The sequence below is a fragment of the Pimephales promelas genome, chromosome 12 (assembly GCF_988280905.1).
Source record: "Pimephales promelas chromosome 12, fPimPro1.hap1.1, whole genome shotgun sequence".
Taxonomy (NCBI): domain Eukaryota; kingdom Metazoa; phylum Chordata; class Actinopteri; order Cypriniformes; family Leuciscidae; genus Pimephales; species Pimephales promelas.
This window is the reverse complement of record NC_142780.1, coordinates 18680701-18688296: the sequence shown is the minus strand read 5'-3', so window position 1 is coordinate 18688296 and position 7596 is coordinate 18680701. Positions and strand designations below refer to the sequence as shown.

Below are 7596 nucleotides of genomic sequence, written 5' to 3'. Positions count from 1 at the left end.
GAATGAAATGAAATTAAACTAAATTTAAAACATCTAAAATTAAAAATGCGGTATATGTTTGTCAGCCTGTTCTGTACTCTCAGATAGTATGTGTGTAGTCTGAGTTGGCATTGTGACGTCTGCTACCTGTGCTGCAAGGCACGTCAAGTGTTTCACGCTCGTGACGCTTTTCTTCACTTATTTAAATACTTGTGTGAGAGAATGGTGATCTCACTGATGCTGGCTGAGATTTGTCTTTGAAAAAGGAAGAGGAGGAGAGAGAAAAGGAGAAAGGGGCTGTAGGAAGGAGTAAGTGCTGATTGGATTGGAGGGAGAGCAGAGGAGGTATGGGGATACAATGAGCTGAGAGAGAGAGAGAGAGAGAGAGCGCATATGAGGAAGGGAGGGGGATTGGAGTAAATGCAGCTTGCACTGCTGTGCTTTGGAATTACAGCTATGAACATTGTCAGGGTCTTGTAAAAGAAATGAAAGCAAAGGAGAAAAGGACAGAGCCTCTTGATGCTCGACGCTGAAGAGAGTGTGTGAGAAGACAGAAGGAAAAGAGGAGGCGCACTGAAGGAGCTTCACAGAATCCTCTCTCATCTTCAGTTCCTGAGCAGATCGGCCTGTTGTCCCCCATCACCGGGGTCGTCATTGGAACTGTGTCTCATTGAGGGTATGTGTGTGTGTGTCAGATTACTGCTTATTCCATTATGACTGTATTCACAGCTCATAAAGCACAACTACAGTGTTGTGGTGCCTTGCTTTTAAAACACTGAGTGAAAGAGTAGGCTATATCATCCCGATGACTGACTGACTGACTGTGTGTGTGTGTGTGTGTGTTGCCGGCGTGTGATTGGTATTCTGTAGACAGTGTGCAGTGCTCCAAACAGGCTCTGCTCAGAATGGCTCCACAGAGCAGGGATTGTGTTAGCCTGAGGAGGACCACTCTCACACAGGGGTGAGTTTTCAACAGCCTCTCACGATCTCTCTTTAGCTCTCGTTTGGTTTTTCTCTAGATCTCTCTCTGAAGTCCTCTCTTTTTGCTTCATCTCCCTGTCAGAGATGTCCTCTGGCATCACTCTTGATGAATTTCTCATTTGCCGTTTCGTTAAATCTCTGTGCACCGTTCAGATCTTCTCCCCTCTTCCCCTTTTCCCTGATCTCCCTGTTTTTTATTCTTCTTCCATCCTCTAGTCTGAGTCAGAGAGAGCTGGCTGTCTTCTGTTGGCACATTTTGAGAAAATTTGGTAGTATTTGGTTGCGTCTCTCTTCTTCTCTGTACCATCCTGATTTTTCCTCATTTGTACACTGGAAATAATCATTTTTTAATCAGTATTTTGCCTGGGATTCCAGGAAAATCATTCAAACAACCTTAAAACAAGATACAAAAAATATATACGTTGTTGAGGTAGGTTTCTTTACCCCATTGACAGTTGTTCTTGTTTTAAACATAAGCTCCAATTTATTTAGATTTATGCTTAAAGAAACAACAAATAAATGCCCTAAATAATATATTTTAAACATAAATCATAAGTGTAATAAGTTCTTAATTTGTATTGTTGTTTTGTATTTCAGTAAATATCTGAAGATACTTAAATCAATCAATTTTATTTCAAATAATTATTTTTTGAGGTTATAGAGAAATGTTGTTTTCGGAGAATATGTCTTGAATTAAATAGCCTACATTTTGTTTCTTACCTCATTTATTTTCTTGTTTTAAGCATAAACCTCTTGCAATTGTTACATTTATTCTTAAAATACCCCCCAAAAGAAAAGGTTTTTTTTTATTTTTTTTTAAATGCATTTATTTATGCTTATTTGGGACCAATGGGGCAAGAAATATACATTTAATTCAAGAAAGTTTTTCTCTCAAGTCAACTGATCTTAGGGATCCTTAAAAAAACCTGGTTTATTTATTTATTTATTTATTTATTTATTTTTCTGCTGAGATTTTCCATACTTAGTTTATATTCATGGAGAAGGCAGATATCTTTCCTGTTGCACACATTGGCACTGCTGCTTGTGTCTCTGTTATATCTGTGTGGTGGACACTGTTGCTTACTGTTAACCGTCAGATCCAGCTCACTCACATGCGCTCTTTTTCACATTTTTTGCACTTCTCTCTCTCTGTGTGTGTGTGTGTGTGTGAAGAGAACATGGCAGCTCTTGTCTGGTGCCTCAGATGTGGATTTCTCACATTACATCGATCCAGATTTCTAACCTTTTGTCTCTGTCTTCTAACCTGATACACTCACACACACACATCAGATCTCACCTCCTCACTCTCACACTAGTGACGTTGTGCTAACATGCTAAATGCTCCCCTAGGATTATGTGTTTGTGGATGGCTGTGTATTGATCAGTAGCATTTTAGAAAGCTTTAAAAGGTCATAGTACAGGCCTGGTCATATTTTAGTGTCCATCTTCCCCTGCGTTTCACCCCTTCTAGCCTTATTAACTGTTTTACTGGGTTTGTGAGTCAGCAGGCCTTCAGCCCTTTGCGTATAGGTGTGTGAGTATAAAGAAGGACTTGTCTGTGTTGGTAGAAGGAGTGAGAGAGCAGGGTGACTGAGGGGATGGATGGCCCAAGCAATAGGATGAAATGGAGAAGAAAAGAGGCATATTTGAGTAAGTCGCTCTTGAGAGTGACGTGTGATAAGCAAGAGTGACATCAATGTCAGGACTGAAACCTTTCAGAGATGCCCTCTCACTTCCCTTCACTCTTTCTGCCTCTCCACTTCTATTATTCTTTCATGAGTTTTTTGGTTTCAACTATCAATTTAAATTTAAATTGTGTAAGTTAATTCTGCGGAATTGAGTAATTTAAGCTAGAGCATCAATAAAATAAGAAGCAGGAAAAATAAGGTGCCAATAAATGGTGATTTTAAAAACTAGATTTTAAAAAATTGTGTTGCTTTCCATTTCACCATTGAGTGAGGCGCAGTCTGAATGTCAATTCTCTCTCTCTCTCTCTCTCTCTCTCCCTCTTTCCTTTTCCCATTTCCTTCATTTTCCGTATCACTCCTCCATTCCCTCACCCCTCTTCCAATTCACTCCCTTATTCCTCTTCCTTTTCCTTTTCTGCCTCCGTCTTACCTTCCCCTCCAATTTAGTCCATCCTTTCTCTGTCTCCCAATTTTATGTGATTGCCAGGTATTGATTTGTTGCTAAAATGTTTTAAATGGGTGTTGGCATATTGCTCCAGTAGCACCTCATTGCAGTACACAAGATCCAGGGGGCGGAGTCGGATCCAGATCTGAGGGGTGGAGTTGGGTAGGTTTAGGGGTCAGGGGGTGGAGCTGGGTAGGTTTTGGGGTGGGTTTAGGGATCAGGGGGTGGAGATGGGTATGTTTGGTGGAGTTGGGTAGGTTTAGGGGTGTGTTTAGGGGTCAGGGGGTGGAGGTGGGTAGGTTTCGTGGAGTTGGGTAGGTTTAGGGGTCAGGGGGTGGAGCTGGGTAGGTTTAGGTATATAGGTGGGAGGAGTTGGATCTGGATCTGACTCCTCCCGGTGGATTTCATGTTCAATAATCATGATCCCAACAATAAAGTTGTGGTGACATTTACAGTTGTTCAGTTGGTTTTCAATTGCAAAATCCAGTTTTCAATAGGAACCCACAAGAACGAGAATTTCATGTGAGGTTAAAAGATTTTTTGTTGATTTCGTCAAGTTGGTCACGTGGATTCTTCGCATTGACCAACAGAAATCTGCTAGGTGTGTGGTTGACTTCTGTGTGACATGCTTCATACTACATCACTACACTCTTGGCAATAGACAGTGGGCCTTTTTGCCCGCAAAGTTTCGCTTATGTGACTGCATTTTAAAACTCTATGGCCTGTTTTCACAGATAGGGCTTAGATTAAACCAGGATTACGCCTTCGTTAAATTAGGACATTAAGTAGCTTTTATAAATGTGCCTTAGAAAAAAACATTACTTGTCTGCATCTTGAGACAAAACAATGGCACTGACATATTTTTAGGTTTATATATTTATATATATATATATATATATATAGTTATACTGTATATAGTGACGAAAAATGTGAAATCACATTATTTGAGTCATAATGTTTAAAAAAAAAATGTTTTTTATCTTTGTTCCTGCCCTTTAAGGGTTAAAACTGTAATTGGTTTCTGAGGGTGTACTGCTCAAATATGAATTTTGCTGCAAGAGCTGCATAACTGACCTTCCCATTAGTTATTCTCTTATTCTGTCTCTACCCTTGTTTCACTGTCCCTCTGTCTCTGTCTGTCTCTTCCTCTTTGTCTCTACACCTTTCCTGTCCTCTTTTTTTCTCTCGAACTGAGCACATCTTTTTAATGCAGTCCCTTTTTAACGTCTCATTCTCACCCTGCCACCGTCCATGTCGCTTCCTCTCCCAGCTCTCATCGCTCTTTTTTCCACCCTCTCCCTTCACCCCTTTCCTCTCCCCCTCCTCCCCTTCATATCACTCCATCTGATGAGAGAGGCACCCTCATAATCAAAGCATGACATGGAGAATTGTATGGAAATAAGAATTTGGACAGAACAGCTCCACGCCTGGGATCCACCTTTAATTACCTGCTCTTTTCATATTTATAGAACAGTCCGTCTCACAAGAGAGTTTGGCCGCTCTGATGAGGCTGTTATCTGACATGACCAACTGCAATTAGTCAGTCGGGGGACCCATGCCCAAGTCCCCTCAAATCTGATACAAATCCTTAGGCTATTACATGTTTGTTATCTTATTATTAGTTTAAGTGAAAGCCCATTCACAACCCATTTTTATTTTCCAATATTCATTTTCGGGTAAAACATGATACAAAAAAGGCTTTGGAATTAATTTTATCCAACAGCAAATGATTGAATATGGAAAGGGTGCCAAATGCTAGAATTCTAGTTTATTAAAACAATGCCCAAGTAGTTATTTCGTTATTGATTAATATATCTGATAGCCAACAGCAAATAAAGTGTGTTTGTTTTTAATTAAAGATTTACAAGTCAACTATTTCTTTGATTTGGAATAATGCACACCAATGAATCATTCACAACAAGAGCAGGAACATGAATTAAGGATGTAAATGGGGTAATGACTATATCTATCCCTGACTTATTAGTAAGTCATGATACACTACTTCACTGGTTTTATTGTGTGATGAGGCTGTTTTTGATTGGATATTGATTGCAATGTAATGGTCTTGTCACATATGAGCACATCCATTCAATAACATTACATGAATTGTATTGATACTGGTATACTGTAATATAAATGTGTGGTGTAACTGAATGACTGAAAGTGTGATGATACAATGTGAGCCAGTAAGTAATACAATGAAATTGTAGTTTTAATTCAGAAAAACCAGTATGGTACTTGAAAACTCCCTCGTAGTAATCATATCAACATTGTAGGTTGCCGTCTGTACTACAGCATAATGAATAATTGATGATGAACATTTCTGGGTGTTTTCCTCAGGTCTTAAGCAACGCAAGGCCACAAGACCCTAACGAGCTGAGGAGGAAATTGTCAGCGTGGCGACAGATGTGACGCTCCTCCTCTCCCCAGCGTCTCCGCGGCTCTAGTCTGTTTGCTTCTACGGACCTCGGAGCAGCCATAACTCGACCCGCCTCCGTCCTAGAGGTGCCATTCGCAGAAGAGAGAGGGAGTGTCTGGTGTGCCAAAGCTCATTCCTGAACTCCTGAAGGGAGGAGCCGTGGGAATTGGAGGGATAGCTGGATTGATGAGGGTGCGGGAGAACAGAGCGTGAGCCGCTCTCCAAATCTCCATCCGAGTGCTGGGCTCCTTAATCATTTCATCCTCTCAGAGACTTCAGCCTAACTTATTCTGGAGGATTTTTTACCCTCAGACTTGATATATTTCACTATATGTTTCTTTGCTCAAGTCAATGCTCCCTTCATCAAATGTGGCAGGTGGGCCAGAAGAACGATTCTCTTTGAAACTAAAAGCAATAACGTGTAAGTTGGAGTGAGGCTGCCCAGGAAAGCAGGGTTAAAGTGCTGACTGTTCTTGGAGTGTTTGAGTTCAAGTGTTTATGTGCGTGTATGTGAGACTCGGAAGGCCTGTGCGGCAATGGACGAGGGTTTGTGCGGAGAGCTGACTGGAAGAGGCAGCTAGACGTCGGAGAAGAACTGAAGCCGCTATGTGTGCGCGTGAGAGTGCGTTTGTGTGCGAATATGTGTGCGAGAGCGTGTGATTGTCTCTTGGAGTGCAGAATTCGGAGAATTGGCCATTATTGCCGCTCCCTCCTATTTTTGTGTCGGAGCTGGCAGGGTCAACATTAACAGCAGGAGAGAGAAGGACGGATACAGCAAACAATAAGTAACAGTGTCACCATATTTTTGATGCCCATTGGGAATGCTTGAGCTTTGTAAAAAAAACGACTTTTTTCTCATCGAAATGGATTATTATAATAATCACAGCTCGTGAAGGGCTCTCAGATGGATCATTTCGAGCTGGAATACCTTCTCCGTTGAGACTCTCCACACTACTCCATTTCTGTGACTTTCAACCTGTCATCCTAGAAGACGCGTTGCGATTCCCCGGAGGACTGCGTTCACTTGTTACCACGGCAATCCATGGCACCCTGTTCCTGACAAGGTCTGCTTCATTCTGTGAGTATTTTTATTCTTGCTGTGTGAGTGTGTGCATGAGTGGGCATTTGGAATGAATCTGTAACAGTTGTTTAGGCTTAAAAGGCTTTAAGCTTGTTTGTTTTGCCGGTCATGTAATGGTACGCTTGAAGTGATCGTACATGTGTTTTTGCTTTGCAGACAATATGAGCCTTTTATTGCTGTGACGCCCACCATACTCTGTCACTGCCCATTAGATAAAGTTCCACTCATTTGTTTTTGTTTTCTCTTGCGTAACCTTCGGACGATCCGACTCCCTCCATCACCTGAAAACGAATAGGGATGTGCCCTTAAACAGCCCAGTGAACTATGAATAACATCACCACACACTCCCACCATATACACTTCCTACAGTGCTCTGCGGGCCTGAATATCCTCTTCTGAGTAAATGGAGTGCATTTATGGGTTTTTGTGGGCAGGCATGTAATAGGCCTATTTGAGCTGGGATATTTGGGATACAGATTGGAATGCCAGAAAAGTGTTGCAGGATCTGAATTAAAGTTCACCCAAAAATGAATATTATCCCATCATTTCTCACCCTCAAGTCATCCATGGTGTACATGACTTTTTTTCTTTCAGCCAAACACAATCGGAATTATATTAAAGGTGCAATGTGTAACAAAGTTGAGTATCTATTAACAGAAATGCAATATGACATCCATAACTATGTTTTCAGTGGTGTATAAAGAACTTACTTAATTAACCGTAATGTTTTTATTACCTTAGAATGAGACATTAATAGCTCCATAACCGCGGGAATCCCCTTCTATGAAGGTCGCCATGTTGTGACGTCATATTCCTACCTTAGCCGAACGCGAACAAACAGCGCTACAGAACACGTTTCATCACTACCTTGAAAGAGAAGTAGCGGAAAGCTGGAAGCTAGCCTTACACTCCGTGAGTAGTGACTTTTCCCTTGTGAGTGGTGTAAAATATGTAGTTGGGATTGTTTCATGTATAGTTCTCCCTCGCTGTGTTATGGGTTTGT

General features: G+C 41.2%; 1 protein-coding gene across 5 annotated transcripts in view; it reads left to right on the top strand.

Annotated features, from left to right (window-relative positions):
- Positions 1-339: 339 nt before the first annotated feature.
- The window catches only part of grik5 (glutamate receptor, ionotropic, kainate 5), a 71344-nt gene continuing 64087 nt past the window's right edge, over positions 340-7596 (top strand). For 2 of the 5 annotated variants that reach the window (XM_039679869.2, XM_089117613.1), the window contains exons 1-3: positions 341-655; positions 850-940; positions 5434-6590. The gene's annotated coding sequence lies outside the window, so the exon portion shown is untranslated. Of the gene's footprint in view, positions 656-849; positions 941-5433; positions 6591-7596 lie in introns of all 5 variants that reach the window. The other 3 variants (XM_039679872.2, XM_089117614.1, XM_039679870.2) reach the window with 3 other exon arrangements.